Source organism: Bison bison, unplaced genomic scaffold (genome assembly GCF_000754665.1).
Source record: "Bison bison bison isolate TAMUID 2011002044 unplaced genomic scaffold, Bison_UMD1.0 scf7180017864034, whole genome shotgun sequence".
NCBI lineage: Eukaryota > Metazoa > Chordata > Mammalia > Artiodactyla > Bovidae > Bison > Bison bison.
Window position 1 is genome coordinate 1,357,967 of NW_011494606.1, and position 19,789 is coordinate 1,377,755.

The 19,789-nt window shown below is 38.1% G+C and overlaps 1 protein-coding gene across 2 annotated transcripts in view; it reads left to right on the forward strand.

Annotated features, from left to right (window-relative positions):
* UACA (uveal autoantigen with coiled-coil domains and ankyrin repeats) overlaps positions 1-19,789 on the forward strand; it is an 87,417-nt gene that overhangs the window by 14,732 nt on the left and 52,896 nt on the right. Inside the window, exon 1 of one of the 2 annotated variants that reach the window (XM_010834485.1) lies at positions 9,112-9,574. The exons of the other annotated variant lie outside the window; for it this stretch is intronic. The gene's annotated coding sequence lies outside the window, so the exon portion shown is untranslated. Of the gene's footprint in view, positions 1-9,111; positions 9,575-19,789 lie in introns of those variants that run through there. 2 annotated transcript variants of the gene reach the window in all.

The window sequence follows — 19,789 nt, forward strand, 5'->3', positions numbered from 1 at the left end:
GGGTCTTTAAGTTGGTTCTTGTATATATGACTTCACTTGGCCAATGCTATCACAGATATGTATATGAATATAAGTTAGAAGATATTTAGTTTATGCATTTGAAGTAGTTTGGCTTGTATGTAGCATTTCCAGAACATAAATATTGTGAGAACAGTTTAGATCAATAAATATTTCGTGACTGTGACTGCAAGGTCTTCCAGTATGCCCAGGAATGTTCTGATTTGTTATTTTCTTCCTTCTTTTATTGAGACTTTGTACTCCTGTAATTTATGACAGAGGTTTTCATGGTGTGTTTCATCTTTGTAATTGCTGTTAGAGTGAGGGGTGGAAATGGGATGTATATTGCCATTGCCTTGAAATGGGGAGAGAGAGGATTGGACATGAACTGTAGTTTTGAGACAGAATTTTACCTTTGGAGATTGGGAGAGAAATATCACCATTTCTTGGTATTTATCTGTTGTAAAATATAAATAATAAACCAATCTGGGATTTATTTATGCACCATACTAAATCCTAGTGAAAGTGAAGTGGCTCAGTCGTGTCCGACTCTTTGTGACCCCATGGACCATAGCCTACCAGGATCCTCTGTCCATGGGATTTTCCAGGCAAGAGTACTGCAGTGGGTTGCCAAATCCTAGAGGTAGTACTATTAGTTTAGTTGAACTTCTGATAATTAACTTCTTTCATATTGATTGCCGAAATATGGTTGTGTTTTTGGTTAAATTAGCAGGAATCTTAAGTATTATCAGTGAAATTTTGAATTTTTAATATGTAAACTGTTAAGAATTTGGTATACATTTTATATATCTGTAAATAAAGTTTACCTTTTAGACTCATTTGAATGGCCTTTTAAAGTAAAATTAGGTTATATTGGCAGGAATAAGACCAAGTTGTCCATACTTTATTTCATTCCTTTTTAGCAGTGGTTCGCAGCTATGAGTGGTTTCTGTTCCCTGAGAGATATTTGGCAATATCTAGAGACACTTTTCGGAGAAGGCAATGGCACCCCACTCCAGTACTTTTGCCTGGAAAATCCCATGGACAGTGGGCTGCAGTCCATGGGGTCGCTAAGAGTCGGGCACGACTGAGCGACTTCACTTTGACTTTTCACTTTCATGCATTGGAGAAGGAAATGGCAACCCACTCCAGTGTTCTTGCCTGGAGAATCCCAGGGACAGTGGAGTCTAGTGGGCTGCTGTCTATGGGGTTGCACAGAGTCAGACACGACTGAAGCGACTTAGCAGCAGAGACACTTTTGGTTACTACAATGTGGGAGTGTACCACTGGTGTGTAGTGGGTAGATGCCAGGGAGCCATGCTGCTAAGCATCCTAGAGTGCATAGGACACACCCTTCACAACAGATACTTACTTGGCGCAGAGTTTCAATAGTGCCAAGGTTGAGAAAGCATGCTTTATAGGATTTATAGCAACACATAGTTTATATCATCCTGTGTATATTTTATTCTCCTCACCCCCACATCTTAGATGAACCAGCGTTTTGAAATCGTGCTCTTGTCAGGCGTGATGTGTGGTAGACTGATTACAAAATGGTTCCATTCTCTACCCTTCCCCGTATCCATAGTCTTTGCAATGTGACTTGGCCTGTTTCCCTGCTTCTTGAATATAGGTTGTACAAGCGCCTTGCTTTGCACAGTGTTGTGCCTAGGTCTCAAAAGGCCTTTCATGGCTTCTGTTTTCTCTTGTGATCAAGCCCACACTTGCCTGGCTAGACTGCTGGTTACTAGTTGCTCCTATTGTCCCAGAAGGCATCTCAGCAATCACCAGACATGGGAAAGAGGCCATCCCAGTCCAGCCAGCCAGGCCATTTGACGGTAGACACATGCATTGCTGAGATTACCCAGCCTCACCAGCACAGCAGAACTGCCCCGCTGACATGTAGACTCATGAGCAATAATATTAATTCATGGTAGCTATTTTAAGTCTCTGTCTGGTTTTGCAGCAGTGGAAAACTGATAAATTATCATAGTAAGCTTTTTGAAGGGAATGAATGTATCTGCTTTTTCTTCTAATTATTAATTCTAGGCAGATGTCTTGTTTAAAAGCCTTGAGATGCAATTGTATTTGTTTTCTTTGTAATTTAAAAACAGGGAGACCATTAAAATTGAAGTGAGGTGAGCAAAGGGGAGAAAGTGGAAGGAAATTTTGTCAGTGATCTCTTGCAGGTACAGATCATGGGTAAGGATTTTGGATTGTATTTGGATCCCAATCTAAAAAGTCCAGTAGGCCAATTCTTCTGTTTGTTTGTTTGCTTTTTACAAAACATCCCACAGTTTGAATTGTCTTGATTGTTTCCTAATATCACTTTCAGGTTAAATATTTGAGAATACTAACTACTGCCTCCAGTAATAGCAAAGGAGTGATATGATCTGACTTCGATTTTAAAAAATATTCTGACTACTGTGTAGAGTGTAAACTGTAGCTTACAAGTAGTCAAGGGGCACAGATAGAGTGGGGAGGCCAATTCATAGATTATCGTCATAGTCCACAGTGATGCAGAAACTAAAAAAAACACAAAACTCCCGAGCAAAACCATAACATGTGCGTGTGCTCAGTGGCTCAGTTGGTTCCAACTGTTGGTGACCCCATTGACTGGAGCCCATCAGGCTCTTCTGTCTGTGGGATTTTCCAGGCAAGAATGTTGGAGTGGGTTGCCATTTCCTCCGCCACAGGATCTTCCTGACCCAGGAATTGAACTTGCATCTCTCCTGTCTCTTGCATCGGCAGGTGGATTCTTTACCACTGTGCCAGTTCTTCTTATTGCCATTAATTAATAGAAATCAATTTTATTGTAGGCTATTTAAAACGTTTTCTGTATTTTCCATATACTCTCACTTGAGAAATAATGAAATGTTTAAAAATTGGCCTTTTAAAATAATAAACTCATGGGTTTATTTAAAAGCTCATCTTTCCTCCAAACGTTAAAGAGAAAGGTGAGAATGGAATAACAAACTATAAAATGTGTGAGGCTGTGTTATATCTATATTGTTGGAAAAGTCTAAGCAAATTTTTTATTGTAAGAGTGAACCTCTGAGTTTGGCTTGCTTTGTATTTAAGTACTATGACTGAACTTGTTCTTTTTAAAAGAAATTCTTTCATTTTTAAGGAAAAGGCTGTGATTGAAGTACAAAAGATATTCTTAAAAAGAATTGAACCATCTCGTATTTAACAAAATAATTATATTGTATAAATACATATAAGTAAGTAGATTTAGCAAGTGTTTTTGAATATAGGGAAAAAATACTGTGCAAGTTTAAAACTGAATAAAACTTATTAGGAAGAATGTAATAAAGTTTAAGATTTTTACCTCAAGAGAATACAGGTTTTTTTTAGTCTTTAATGTGTATGTTTTATATAAGACTTCAGATGAAATAGCTTGCTCTTCTTGATTTGTTCACAGTATGAAAGTGGTCCCCAAAAAGGGTCCTGCTGCACTCCAAAGGGATAGACAGTCTTCTCAGTCTCACACTCTGAGCCCTGATAGCTGCCTATTCAGATTTGTTTCCCAGCTTTGAACAGTAGTGATTTTAAAGCACCGCAGCTGTGCTAGATCTTAGATCTCCGCCTCATTAAACATCCTTGAAATTCAGAAAAATATGGTGATGAATATGAGCCACCCTTGTACCTCTCACAGTGCCTGAGAGGATCACTGGGCAACACGTGAGAACCAGTGACCTGAAACTCTTACTGCTCACAGCGCCTAGCCCTGCCGTTAGCAAAGTCATGAGCTTTGTCACTGTCAACTGAGAGGTTATAAACGTAAACATTTATTAACTCCAACTGGAATAATCACTGCAATAGAAGTAACTACAATCCTTTGTTAAGATGAGAGTAAAGATACTGAACTTTAAGCTCCATAATTTCATAAGTACAGAGTATTATTTGAAATCTGTTGAGTATGCCACTATTTTATTAAAATCAATACAAAATATCCCAATTCCAATTGTATAGTGAAATACAGTTAGAATAGTTTGCTATAATTTCATTATAAAATAATACTTAAATCATACTAATTTGAAAACTACTTATTCGTGCTAAATTCAAATTATTCTTCATATGCAGTTACATGACTGATGTAAAATATGTGAAAAATTCAAAATTGCTAGTAAGAGTTATTAAATATTTCCAAAATATGAAGACTATAATTAAACTAATTATCCAATTTAGAAATCTGCCAGGGCTTCCGTGGTGGCTCAGACGGTAAAGAATCTGCCTGCAGTGCAGGAGGCCTGAATTCGATCCCTGCGTGGGGAAGGTCTCTTGGAGGAGGGAATGGCTGCTCACCCCAGTGTTCTTGCCTAGAGAATCCCATGGATAGAGGACGCTGACAGGCTACAGTCCATGGTGTCACAAAGAGTCGGACGTGACTAACACTTTCACTTTCAGTGAACGTCCAGACCCCAAACCAGGCATGTTTCCCATAAAGGTACCTTCCAGTACAATATTAATGTTATAATCCCTAAGGTTAAACTCTAAAATCAATTCACAGTACTCAAAATAACAAAAACACCAATGGAAGCATTTGTTATTCATTCCTTTTTAAAAACTTTGTTTTCTCTGATTATAGAAAATTGTAATCCTTAGAGATTAACATTTAGATTGTGAAATCATCATATTTACATATATGTGACATGTCAAGATATCCAAGATATATTTATTCTGTGAAAAAAGCAAGTTGGAGGATAGCCTATTAGTATAATCCTAGTTTGGTTAGTTGGAGAAGGAAATGGCAACCCACTCCAGTGTTCTTGCCTGGAGAATCCCATGGACGGAGAAGCCTGGTAGGCTGCAGTCCATGGGGTCGCACAGAGTCGGACACGACTGAAGCGACTTAGCAGCAGTTTGGTTAGTAGAGAATTTTTTTTTTAATTGGAAAAATATATACTAAATTCTTTATTAAACTCTTAAAAGTAGTTTCCTATATTTAAGGAGTACAGGAATATGGGGTTCTCAAAGATACTCCTGCACCACACTTTAAGAGGTGGGTTAGATTTGGTATCATTCTGTGTGTTGAATAAACTCACGTACCAGGTTATTTTGATGCTGATGGCTTACCTGCTACATACAGCTCAGCTTGCAGGGCTGAACTGCTCTATGGAGTGAGTATCTTAGGTGGTAGAGGACAAAGGAAAGAAAACAGTCAGCAAAGGGACCCTATTTTCAAAGAGAAACTCCTCTTCTTGATTCACTTCAGGACTTCTTTGAAAAATTTTTCTGAAATTAAAAAGATTTGAAAACCACCATCTGAGATTGCTGTCCACATCAAGTAGAAGTTCTAGAACAGTTTGAGGGTATTTAGTAATTAAAACTTAAATGTTTCTACCTTACATATATTTGGAGTTTTTAGTTTTTGAGAACATTTTCTGTTATTTTCATTTTAATCAATTTAATCTGAGCAGGATGGGAAAGTGTGTTAGAAAAGAAGATGTTTCTACCATGATGAAATATTTCACATAATTTATAAATAGATTGCCAATATAAATTAATCTGCTCTGTGGACAGTAAAGTTCAGAAGAAATATCTATTTAAAAGGGAACCAATCAGTTTTATAGTACTTCATATTATATATATGTGATGCAGTATCAGATAATTTCAAAGTAATCTGTTTTGATTATGTGCATTTTCTAATTGTTGTATAATCGTTGTTTATGTAGTAAAAGGAGAAACTAAGGATATTGTGCTTTCTTAAATAATATTTTTACCATTTTTAGAAACATAAATATTAACTTTCCTTTTATTGGTTGTTCCTCCCCACCTCCAAATGTCGGGGAGGAGAGGGAAACTTCTCCTTTTTGTAGTCCTTTCTCTATACTGGCTTGTTGTTCTTTAGTCACTAAGTCGTGTCTGGCTCTCGCCACCCCATGGACTGTAGCTTGTCAGGCTGCTCTGTCCATGGGATTTCCCAGGCAAGAATACTGGAGTGGGTTGCTGTTTCCTTCTCCAGGGGCATCTTCCCAACCCAGGGATTGAACTTCTGTTTCCTGCATCAGCAGGTGGATTCTTCACCACTAAGCCACCAGGAAAGTTGTAATGTTGGCTCTGTCTAAAAACCATGTGTGTGTATTCAACACATAATCTAAAAAAGTACAATTCAGTCCGTAAGCAAAAGCTGCTTATTTTCCTAACCTTCTTATACCTAAACACACAGCCTTCTGCTTAAAATGAAGGAAATTTGGACTTTAAGGTGGAAGCAAAGAAAGCATGTCCATGGCTGACAGAGTGGAAGACATGCATGGACTAGAATTGAACAATGTACGTGGCAGAGCTTTGGTAGGCAGCTTCACTCAGACCTCTTCTTGAGTTTTCTGGAGCAGAATTGATGCCAGGTTCACCCTAGCTCCAGACTTGTAGAGCTCAGCTCAGCTGTCATTTTCTGTGAGATTGCTCTTCCAGTTCTTTGTTTATATAGCTTTATGATAAATCCAGTTTTTCTTAAGGCTACTGAATGGGTGTTTTTTTCTTGCAAGTAAAGAAGCTTGAAGAAAACAATATTCATTGTAGAAAATACAGAAAATATAAAGAATTCAGGTCTTCTCTAATCCCACATTCCATAGTTGTTAACTGTTTTGCTATTTCCTTTCATTATTTTTCTGAATGTTTATTCCTTAAAATTGTGATCTTACAACCTAGATTAATGTTTGCATGCCTTTTCAGTGTACTGAGCTCTCTGATCTTATTTCTACTTCAGATGAAAATTAAAGCCAAGTGAAACGAGAATTGGAGAGACTAGTAGGTATGTACTTTTAAAACCTGAATTTTGGAGAGATTTAGTTTTATTTTTAAAAGAGCAGCAAAGAGGATGCTTCTAAGCTAGTGAGAAAATCGGTGCTATTTTCAGTTTTTACAGATTTCCTCAGTGTTGCTCATACATGTCTTGTAAAAGTGTGAATTTCAAGTTTTGTTAAGGGAGACCCAGTTTCCTCTTGTCAGGGGAAGCCTTTTTGTCACCTTGATAAATTCACATTAGGCTTGTTTGAGCAGAAGCTCAATCTTGATTGGATTCGAAGATGCTGAGTTACACTGAAAGTTCACTGAAGTATTAAATGTCATCTTATTGTATTATAAGCAGTAAGCAGCTGACTAGTGGGCTGGATACTTCATCCAGTCTTTCCCTATAGGGAAGCAAGTTGATCAGAAGCTTTCTTGGTGAAGGCAGTATCAGAAGAGTGGGAATGAGTCATACCATTCCAATGTTTGAAGCCACCATTGTGTTTTGATGACTTGGTGTCCTGTCATCTTCCTTGCAAGGTCAGTACCTGAATTTCTGAAACTTTCCCTCTTAATGCACCTCTCCTTTTGTTCCAGTTTGTTCACAGTGACTTTAGTTGTGCCTCTCACTCTTGATTCCTATTTTTTGGTTAAATGACAACATAGGAAAGGCATGGTTGAGCCTGATCACGGCCCGTCCACCTCTGTGGAGACTGTGGTGCATTAAGAGATCTATCACCAGAGATCCTCCTCAAGGCTGAAAGTCCATCAAGAAAGTTGAAGGATTTCCTTTTCAAACATGGAGGAGGGAGATTTACCAGAATTTGTTGGCTATCTCCCTCCTGTCACAACCATCAGCAGCAAATGTTTCCTGTAACAATTAAAATCACATGTTTTTCTCACATTTTGGACTACTGCTTTATTCTCAGGGAGGTCTGTGGACATCTTTGGTCTAAAGGAAAGAGGGCCGAGATTGACTTATCTATATTTGCCATGGGAGTGGCCACATATAATGCTAATTATTTACCATTCCTGAACTGGATGATCCCCCAACAGCTTGATTCTATTTTATATATATGAGCTTATTTTAAAATTTGATTTTCCCTAATGTAACAAGGAAATAATTTTTAATTTTCTATATGTCATAATGCAGCTTTGGAGTCATAAAAGTGAAAAGTGAAAGTTGCTCTGTCGTGTGCGACTCTTTGCTCTCCATGGACTATACAGTCCATGGAATTCTCCAGTCCAGAATACTGGAGTGGGTAGCTGTTCCCTTCTCCAGGAGATCTTCCCAACCCAGGGATCAAACCACCAGGGAAGCCTATTTTGGAGTCATAGGATCTGCTAAAATCATCAATAAAGAGAAAAATCTATCCAACACATCTGTCAAATGAGTTTATCAGATATTCTGTCAAATAAGATTTGAGTCTGGGAGGTGTGTTGCAAACATTGCTTTGTTTGGTTGGGGCTTTCCTTGTTGAGGAAAAGCTGTTTGGGGCAAAACTTCTATACTCGGGAACGTTTACTATATAAGGAAGGAGTTAAATCTATGGAAAGGTCACACTCTTTAAGGCAATTGGAGGTAGGTGTTGGTTTAAAATAGTGCAATATACATACTCGGAGAAGGCAATGGCACCCCACTCCAGTACTCTTGCCTGGAAAACCCCATGGACGGAGGAGCCTGGTAGGCTGCTGTCGGTGGGGTCGCTAAGAGTCGGACACGACTGAGCAACCTCACTTTCACTTTTCACTTTCATGCATTGGAGAAGGAAATGGCAACCCACTCCAGTGTTCTTGCCTGGAGAACCCCAGGGACGGGGGAGCCTGGTGGGCTTCCGTCTATGGGGTCGCACAGAGTCGGACATGACTGAAGCGACTTAGCAGCAGCAGCAGCAGCAATATACATATTTCTGGAAGAAACCATGAAGCACAGCTTTTAGCTGGTTATTGCTAGCTCAACTAATTTGCCAAGCACAAATTCCCTTGAAAAGTAAAACTCTAATACAGTGTAAAACACTCAATTTTAGACAGATTTTCAATTGAATATTTGTTGCAAAAGCAAGCCACAGACATTAATTAAAAAATTAAATCATAAGTATTAAAGGATTATCATATATTTAGGTTTCTGTGTTCTTAAAAATTCTTCTCTTTGAAGTGTACACCTTAGTTAAAGATATTTCTGTGTATTATTGTCTAACTTCATGAACAGGCTTTATAAGCAGCCTGCCTGAGAAGTTATACAAAGGAAAATATCCATAATGTTGTTTTACATTTATATGGCCACCTTTCTGTGTGAAGTAGTCAGGCTGAGAAAGAATTCTTTGATTTCAGTATTTGTTAATTAAGTTTATTCAGTCACTCAACAGATACTTAAGTGCCTACTCTATGCAGCCAAGTGGCAAGGCTATGAGGGTGCAGAATACTACTCCCTGATCTTGAGGAACTTGTAGACAGACAAGGGTGGGTCAGGAGGCAGTATTACAGGGCTAACACATTTAAATATACAGTTACAGCTCTGTGTGGTAATACGTAATAGGGATAATACATAATAGGAAAGGTCTGACTTGGTCTGGGAAGGCAGAGCAAGTGTCTCTGCAAAAGCTGAACTGAGATCTAAAAAAATGAGTTATTGTTAAGCAGCATCGAGGAAGGAAATGCTGTAATTAGGTACTCTGTGAAGGAACCTGGTACTTTTGAAGAACTTCACTATGAAAAGAGATTGGAGGACTGAAGGGAGAGTATCCAAGTTCAAGATTACACTCCAGAAGTTAGAAGGGGCCAGACCATGAAGAATCTTAGCGATCATTTTAAGGAATTTGATCTTGAGAGCAGTGGGAAGTAGTGGAGAGTAAGTACAGTACGTTTACATTTTAAAAGTTAATCTATTTGAATTTGATAACTGTATAGTATTAATAGTTCTTTAGAGGGTATGTTGTCTAATCCCGACTTAACCCCTTGGTGGTGGTGGTGATGGTAATAGCAGTAATACTTAACTGCCATGTATCTTGCGTTTAGTCTATTGATTCTAATTTTTATAACTAATTGGGTGGTTATAAATGCTAAGTGATATTAGCTTCATTTTACAGATGAGGATACTGAAACTCTGAAGGGATAAATAATTTGACCAAGGTCATTAGCAAATAAGTTATCAAGCTGGGAACTTGCTGGGAACTCAGTCGAGGATTTTCTGATGCTAAATCCCTGTTGGCTAATAGGAGCACACTCAGTAATAGGCCATTGTACTCTTTCTGGCCAAATTATACATTCAAACAAGTTGTCAGAGATGTTTTTAATAATGATAAATGAGTGCTTCTCTGAGACTGAGTTAGTTTTTAAACAAAATGAATAATAATAAAAAGCTTCTCTTAGTGTCCAGCAGAGGGAGCCAGAAAGACTGGTATTTGAATACAGTGGAGTTCTCCAAGTTAGGAATATTCATTTACAAGCACTTCTGTTGAACTCATATTAAAAATAACCATGTAAATGAAATATGTGTATTTTGATTTAAAAGTAAATGTTTATGTATTGAAAATGAGGAAGGATGTGTAACAAAATGTAAAGTTGTTATTATCTCTTTAATTGTGGTTTTGCTAGGTTGTCTTTTCTGCTTTTCTTGAATTTACATCAGTCTTGTATAATTTGTCTACCCTTTTCTTGAATTTATATTAGTCTTGTATAACTTGTGTGTTATATGATAAAAATAGCTGTCATTTTTTTGTTTATATGGGTGAGATAAGAGCTATTAAATGGTTCATAAAGTGTTTTAAATGCTCTTCTAATCTAAAATGCATCGCCATTTTCTTGCATTATTGATTTGCTTGGGAAATCTTTTTCATATTAACTAGGTAAATTTAGGCCATTACTTAACCTGAATCTTCAAAATTTTGAGTTACTATAATCTACATTTAAGAAAATATATTCAGTAGAAATAAAAGATGTATTATTTTAGATTCTTGGTTGTCATATTAATAGGGACATCTTAGAGTATAAAAGAAAAAATTCATTCTGAATAATATGTTTAATATGATTTGGATTTAGAACTGAGCTCATGGCATCACCTTTCTCTTGCATCCATTTTGTAGAAATGTAAAAAGTTTAAAACCAAGATAACTCTTCTATGGACTGATGACTAGATAATCTTTGCCCTTTTTTTTTGACAGATTGGTATACAAAAACATTGAAATTTAGAATTAGAGAGTCTTGAATTTGAATATTTACTCTGTCATTTGGTAGCTGTTTCACGTTGGCAAGTTACTGAATGTCTCTAATTTTCTTTCTCTTTACATGGAAAATGAAGATGGTAAATAAAAGTCTTTTTGCTCAAGTTGAGGATTATGTGAAGGGAATGTGAAGTGCTTATTATTAATAATAAATGTTAACTTATCGGGTTTGCAACTTTAATTTTATTTTTGCTGCAACCTCACTTCCAACAACTGAACTGAACTGATTTATCCTTTATGGACTCTATATTTACTCCTACCCCCAGCTGCTAGAGAAATACACATCTTTCACTAACTGTGCTAGCCTATAATCATAGGTATCTTGCCCTGTATTCAGCTACTAAAGTAATAGCTTTGCATCACAGAATCCCTCCACCTTTTTTTTTAACCTTTTGCTTCATTTGATTTCTGTGTTAATCAACTTGGCTATAGAAATAGATAACTCCCAGGTTTCGGTGGCTTATAATCAAATTATCTTACACAAAGACTTCGGGCTGCCTGTGCAGAGTGGCCCTGTTCCACGTGTTTTCAGTCTAAGACCCAGACTGAAGGAGCAGCCTCTGTCTGGACTTGCAATTTGCATGGTATTGAGAGCTCAGAGGGCTGACTGAAACTTGTGATAGCCCTTAAAGCTTCGGTTCAGGTGTGGAGTGCCTCATGACTGCCAAAACATGTCACATGATTAGGTTCAAAGTCAGTGAGGCACAGGGACAAATATTGTTCCCACTGGAGGGTATAGGCAAGTTAGAATTAATGAGCAGGGATATAGAGCCTTTTCCAAGGATGGGTATGGTAAAGAGTGAACAGTAATGTAATCTGCCACAATCTCGCCTCTTGATTACAAATATTAACTTTCTTCCTTTCTGCGTACTAGATTTATTTATCCTTTCCTCAAGAAAAATAGCTCATGAATTTCTTCCAATCATATTAAAGTCTTGAAGCACATTAAAATTTCTACATCATTTCTGTATGTAGATTTTCTTGATCCAGAGACAAGTCATCTTCCACCCTCTGTCTCCCCAGTGTACAATGATGGAGCAGGGATAGGCTGTCCACAGTAAACCCATTTGTTAAGAAAGGGGGAGAATGGAGGCACACAGCAATCACTGTGCTGTGCTTAGTCGCTCAGTCGTGTCCAACTCTTTGCAACCCCATGGACTGCAGCCTGCCAGGCTCCTCTGTCCATGGGGATTCTCCAGACAAGAATACTGGAGTGGGTTGCCGTGCCCTCCTCCAGGGAATTTTCCCAATCCAGGAATCAAACCCAGGTCTCCTGCATTCCAGGCAGATTCTTTACTGTCTGAGCCACCAGGGAAGCCCAAGAATACTGGAGTGGGTAGCCTATGCCTTCTCCAAGGGATCTTCCCAACCCAGGAATCAAACCGGGGTTTCCTGCATTGCAGGCAAATTCTTTACCAACTGAGCTACCAGGAAGCCATAGCAACACATTCTTAGAATTGCCAGGGTACAGCAATCACTGGATCCTAGCAATTGTAAGAATGTGAGTGTGTGTATGTGTGTGTGTGTGCGTGTGCGTGTGTGTGTGTGTGTGTGCGCGCGTGCGCGCTTGCGTGTGTCACGCATGCTCAGTAGCTCAGTCGTGTCTGACTCTCTGAGACCTCATGGACTATAGCCCACCGGGCTCTTCTGCCCATGGGATTTCCCAGAAAGAGTACTGGAGTGGGTTGCCATTTCCTTCTCTAGGGGATCTTCCTGACCCAGGGATTGAACCCACATCTCTTGTGTCTCCTGCATTGGCAGGTGGATTCTTCACCACTGTACCACCTGGGCAGCCCCAGTTATAAGAATATTCTTGGGTAAATACAGTGAGGCCTCCTTTTCTTCACACTAGGGGATGCTCCTTGACTAGGCCCTGGTTGTGCTCCTGTGTGAGGCTCCCTAGGTCATCATTTTCTGTGGCCGTTGGCTGTGCCATCTGTGAAGTGTTTCCTTTAATATACTCATCCATATTGGAACAGAGTGTTGGAGGGTATACCCTTCTCAGCTGGGGAATGGGTAAATGGTGAGCAGCTTTCCTGGCCTGCTTCTCACCTGTAGAAATGTGGGGACCCATGATGATCTAGGAGAGTAATAGACTGTTAACTCAGGCTAGGGATTGTTTTGGAAGTTGTCTTTTGTCTTTTTATCTATTTGATTTCAGTCAGATCCATGTGCTATGAACTAATCCTCAATTCCTTGAGAAATGCATTTTTCTCTAGACATCAGTACAATTATCTTGAGCTTATCAGGCTTCTCTGGCACCACATCCTTAGTCTCTTCCTGTGGGGAGTTACCCTCCAAGCCATTTTGTTCCACTGAAAGAGTTTACTGGGTGAAAGGAAAACATTTGTTTCCTTTACTCACAACTCACTGAATAGTTTTGTATTCCCAAGTATGTGTGGGTTTTTCCCACACCACGCAGTTCTCTCTGGATACCAGCTGGGTGTCCTATACTATAACTCAGTGTTGGCACTACCCAGAACTAGCTCAGACCTCACAGTTTCAGGGATCAGTCGTGGAACTATAGATGCTCCTCTCCCACTTGGTGGCTCTGGTTAGTTCACGGGGTCGCAGAAGAGTCAGACACAACTTAGCAGCTAAACAACAGCAACATTAAGGTAATAATGACCTTAAATTTTAAAAAGGATACTCTGATTTTTGTATGTTATCCAAAACTCTGTAAGAAAGTTGTGGTAGACAGTATAATTATTTCAGATTATCCAATCCCCTGCTTCCTTGAAGATGATCATATATGTGTCTGTGTGTGTGTGTGTATAATATATATCCCCACGTGTATGACTTTTGCATATCTCACAAAGACTAGACCTCCCACGGTTATTGATTTGGGGACTGCTCATGTCATATGCTTTGGCCAAATTTGGGCCAGCCTTCTTGTTTCAATACTTTATCAAAAGAATGCCCTTCCTATAAGGGTTGTTCTTTCAGCCTTGGTTTTGGAGGGGCGTCTCAGGCTATTTCTACAGAGCTGACCCACAGTCTACAACATAATGTTAATAGGATATACAAGTTTGTTATTTTGAGAAACCACTGAAATTCGGAGGTAATTATTAAAACAAAATGAACACTTCAGGAACTGGAACCAGAAGTAGGGTGCTACCTTCAGTACCAGTACCACCAAAAATAATAAAAATATGTGATGTAGGCATGGAGGCCAGGGGGTGGGACAGCAAGGAAACTGTAAGCGCAAACCACATAATGTAGTGGTAAACAAAAAGGTTAGGTGTAAAATATTAGACAACTTGGTGAAAAGACTGGAGTTGTGATTGGCATCTAAAGTGGGAGTATGTAAAAGTAAAGTGTTAGTTGCTCAGTAATGTTCAACTCGTTGCGACCCATGGGCTGTAGCCAGCCAGGCTCTGTCCAGAGCATTCTCCAGGCAAGAATACTGGAGTGGGTAGCTATTCCCTTCTCCTGGGGATCTTCTCAACCCAGGGATCAAATCCGGGTCTCCTGCATTACAGGTGGATTCTTTACCACTGAGCCACCAGGAAAACCCCATTATTGAATCAGGTAGGGTTCTCCAGAGAAATAGAATAGAAGATACTTATATATCTCTATCTCAAAGATATCTGTATCTAAGAGAGAGATACTTATTTACTTTAAGGAATTAGCCTACGTGAATATGGGATTGAAAAATCTGATGTAAGGCAGGCCAGCAGACTGGGAACTCAGGCAGGACTTCTGTGTTACAGCCATGAGGCAGGATTGCTTATTCTCTGGAAATTTTCAGATTTTGCTCTTTAGGTTTTCAAGTGATTGGATGAGGCCCTACCCCACATTATCAAGGGTTATCTCCTTTACCTCCTTTACCTGATTTCAGATGTTAATTACATCTACAAAATACCTTCATAGCAACATCTAGACTCATGTGCTGTTTTGAAGAGAGTGGAATATGAATACAGAAAGTACATTCTAATAAATCTCATGATAAGGCAGCAAACAAATTAGTTTGATCACAACTAATAAACTAGATGTATTTTGGCTGAAGCTGTTTGAGCATCTAAAACAGTGGTTGGCAACTGTGGCCCACTGCTTGTTTTTTTATAAATGAAGTTTTATTGTAACACAGCAATACTTATTTTTTGTATATTGTCTGTGGCTGTTTTCATTCTGCAGTGACAGTTGAACAGTTATAAGAGAAACTGCATGGCTTGCAAACCCTGAAGTACTTACCATCTAGCCCTGTATAGAAAGTGCTTGCCAGCGCTTAAAGAGTACATAGAAATGCTGCTTGTGGTTCTTCTCTGTTATGGTTCATTCCTAGTTCAATATTTCCCTTCAAGTATGAATGTATACTTATTAAACGTTACAGTAGCAATGTTTTGTTGTTGAAAGCCACAGATTTTACTAGTTTCATAAAATTTAATAATTTCTTAATTTTTCTTTGCATGGACATTCAAATTTTCTCTTAGATCACTTGCTGAATTCAGTTTTTATGGATAAAATATATATGAATGCTGTTAGTTTTTAAATGAACACTTGTGTATCTTTGGGAATGAAGAGAAAGTACTTTTTGTACAAAATTTGGTCAGCTTCATATTATTACAGTTGCAGAATTCATTGTTTGTCTCTATTTTCCTTCTTTTAAGATGGTAAAAAGGTATATTTCTATGCCCAGCTCATCCCCCTTTTTTTAGATAATGGATTAAAAAAAAGTAAGCTATTTTTTAATTTGCTTCTTTATCTATAAAATGGAATCAGACTACAAGATACATTTGTTTGCCAGCCAAATAATAAATTGCAGCTTTAGTAGGTAGAGAGAGTCTAGGTCCTGGATTCAGACAGCCCTTGGTTTAAATGTAGTGGTTTGAAACAACAGCTATTTTACTTGCTGCTGACTCCATAGGTCAGCAGTTTGGGCTGGGTTCCGCTGCTTGGTTGTTCCACTGGTCTTGTCTGGGATTACTCATGTGGCTGCCAAGTCATCTGGTAGTGCCTCTAAGGCTGGGTGGTCTAAGTTGGCCACGCTAATGTGTCTGGCAGTTTTTGCTAGATTGCATGACTGGGTGGTTGGGCTCTTCCTCTCGTAAGATCTCTCATGCTCTAGGAGGCTAGCTTGCTTACACTGTGTCAGCAGCAGCCCCAGAGGGGAAGCTGCAAGGTCTCTTGAGACTTAGATTCAAAGTTCTTCAAGATCACTTCTGCCACAGTTCAACTTGTCAAGTCCAGCCCAGATTTAAGGGATGAGGAAATAAATGCCATCTTTTGATGAGAATCATGGCAAAGTCATATTGCAAAGGATGGGTTTACAGGAGAGGAGGGAATTAATAGTAGCTGCCCAAGCTAACACCATCAGTTGCTTAGTTCCTTTATGCCCCGTTTGGAAAGTAGAAATAACAATGTGACTTAGAGAGTTTTTCTTATAGTGTAACAATTATGTCTGTAAAGCACTTCGAAGTATTTCTTAAAGAATTTTGAAATTGAATCTTTATTTTAAATGCTGTGTTTTATTATTGTATGCTTAAATATCATCAGAGTAGTCATTCGTCCTCATTATTAATTTTGTCATGTATTTTTAATGAAGAGAAACATATTAAGACTCATTGGGAACAAATCCTGTGTAAAATAACTGTGCAGGAAGAGTTAGGCATATGTGTAGAACTATTATCTTTTTCATAGTTAAAAAGAAAAGCAGTTAACTTCTAATGTGTTTGTAAAAACATGTATTTTCTTATGACCCTCTGTCTACATATCTTTGTATTTCCAACTTTCAATTTTAAAAATACTGGCTAGTAGGGTAAGATTTATTATCAGTTTAATTCTCGAAGGGTCTTTTTAGTTCTAGCAAACATATTTTTATTTAGCTGTTTCTCTGCAAAGCCAAGAATAAATAGAAAACCAAAGAAACAAAAATATCTCTTTATTTTTCACTCTAGTCAAATAGCATCAGAGGCTCTTTTATAAGTGTATCTGTTTTGCTTTTTACTTCGTCAAGAATAAACATAGAATGTTTCCTAAATCTGTCCTGTTTTCAGACATTAGCAGAAATGTTTGTTAAAACTTACCAGAAGTATTACTGTGTTCTTTGGTGTGTGTAAGGTGGGGTAGGAGGCATAATAGACCCTTCTTGGTTTTTACCTTTATACTGAATAAAATTCACTCATGACACTTAGATGTTAGAACTAATTTGAATACATTTTTCTCTAAAATTTTCTCGGGAGAAATTTTTCTCCCAAATAACCAATTGCTTAGCATTTTAAAGGGGATCTTAAATAAGATCTTTTATATCCAGCCTAAGAGCTCTATTCTTGTATGATACACATTTATAATTTGTTGTGTTCAAGATCTGTGTATATATTTACTTTAGAATTTGACGCTTCTTCTGTTACCAGAAGAATGTTAAAATAAAACAGGAAGGGTGAAATATGTAATATTATGAAAAAAATGATACATATTAAAATTGGAGAGGCAATTTCCTATCTATTTTAAACAACCTGTTTTGGGCCCCTAGACAGCTCTAATAAAGGAGCAAATACCTGCAATAGTTCGTGGTAGACAGTCTGGTATTTATACGACAGACTAGAATAGAATCGAACGGAGTGGTCAGGAAATCTTATCAAGGCAGTGCTGAGTCTTTTAGACTGTAGTTTGTTTAAAGTTATTTTATTTATTTATTTATTTTTAAAATTTTATAGCATCTTCAGTATTTAAGATGTTAGATTTGTTATTTAAGTAATAATAATAATTATTGTTGATTTTTCTTGACATTTTTATGTAGAGAAATTCAGGAAAGCAGGATTTAGCCTGTTAATGTCTTGGTCAGAAAAATGGTTGACAGGATAAATTTTCCCCTTCCTCTAATTGTTCCAGTGAGTCCTGACTAAATAGTGCTTTCAGATGACATAGTGGAAGACTTGAGTAGATAAGATGGGGCCTAATTAAATAAGGAAAAGGAAAAATCAGAAAGGGAAGAGAGCCTGGCATCTAGGAGAAAGATACTGGATGCACAGCTTTTGTTTTCCTGTTTTATTTTAACATTCTCTTTTTTTTTTTCTTTTTCTGTTATGTAAGATCTAACTTGCTGTTATATAAGAAAGAAGAGTAAATAACCTTTGGACTAAATGGAATGGGGGAAATATTTCTAACTATCATCAATCCAGTGAACTGTAGAACAGTTCTTAATTGTGCAGCCTAATCTTCAAGGAATGTTTATGCTTCATGAGCTTTGCTTTCTGCTGTTCGCTCCATTTTCAGTTGGGGCTTGTCTTGGGTTTAGTAATGAGAATGGTGATAATTGTAGTGTACTGTGGAAGCCTTCAACTCATTGAGTTATGTACTATAAATATGTACTGCTTTTTACATGTCAATTATACTTTAATAAAGTGGTTTAAAAAAGAGAGATTTTGGCTGTCTTATTCACTTCTATATCTCTGGTGCCATGCCTGACATATATTAGGCGCTTCATTGAAGTTTGTGTATGCAAATATGGAAGTTTTTATTTTTTTGATGTAAAGGACATCTAAGTTTCTGAGGCTTAAATTTTTAAAAGATACTTGCTTTTTACATCAAAGATTTATTTTCAGATGATTTGAGAAGTTGAAATTTCTTAATTAGTAGAAACCAGTGGACAGGTCTAACAAAAGAATTCTCTAATCATTCTGCAGCTAACTGCAATTGCCTTATACAGAATCCCATAATCTCCCAGTGACTCAGTTTCTGCATATATAATATGAGAATCAGTTAGCATTTCAATATGAGGAGGCTGAAGGAGTTAGTGGGGATAACACTATTCAGGGATTTGTAGACATGAGCATAGCCTGGTGTGCTACAGTCCATGAGGTTGCAAAGAGTCGGACATGACTAAGCAACTGAACAACAACAGGACATGAAGGAATTTGTTTTTCTCCTCCAAGAATAGGAAACTACTGAAAGATTTTCAGTGAGGTGGCAGAGGGCGTTTGAAAGGGAGTGGTGGTGGTGTGATTTGGTGTGCATTCTGAAAATCCCTTTGGCTACAGTGTGGAGAATACAAGGGAAGGGGCTGGAATGAATCTGGACAGACTGTTTAGGAAATTAATGCAGTAATCCTGGTGAAGGATGGTGCTGACTTGAAGTAGGGTGATGTTGATTGACATGGAGCTGAGCAGTTGGATTTGAATAATGGGGAGGTACTCATCTCACACGCTAGTAAAGTAATGCTCAAAATTCTCCAAGCCAGGCTTCAGCAATACGTGAACCGTGAACTTCCTGATGTTCAAGCTGGTTTTAGAAAAGGCAGAGAAACCTGAGATCAAATTGCCAACATCCCCTGGATCATCAAAAAAGCAAGAGAGTTCCAGAAAAACATCTATTTCTGCTTTATTGACTATGCCAAAGCCTTTGACTGTGTGGATCACAAGAAACTGTGGAAAATTCTGAAAGAGATGGGAATACCAGACCACCTGACCAACCTCTTGAGAAACCTATATGCAGGTCAGGAAGCAACAGTTAGAACTGGACACGGAATAACAGACTGGTTCCAAACAGGAAAAGGAGTACGTCAAGGCTGTATACTGTCACCCTGCTTATTTAACTTATATGCAGAGTACATCGTAAGAAACTCTGGGCTGGAAGAAGCACAAGCTGGAATCAAGATGGCTGGGAGAAATATCAATAACCTCAGATATGCAGATGACACCACCCTTATGCCAGAAAGTGAAGAGGAACTCAAAAGCCTCTTGATGAAAGTGAAAGAAGAGAGTGAAAAAGTTGGCTTAAGGCTCAACATTCAGAAAACTAAGATCATGGTATCTGGCCCCATCACTTCATGGGAAATAGAAGGGGAAACAGTGGAAACAGTGTCAGACTTTATTTTTTTGGGCTCCAAAATCACTGCAGATGGT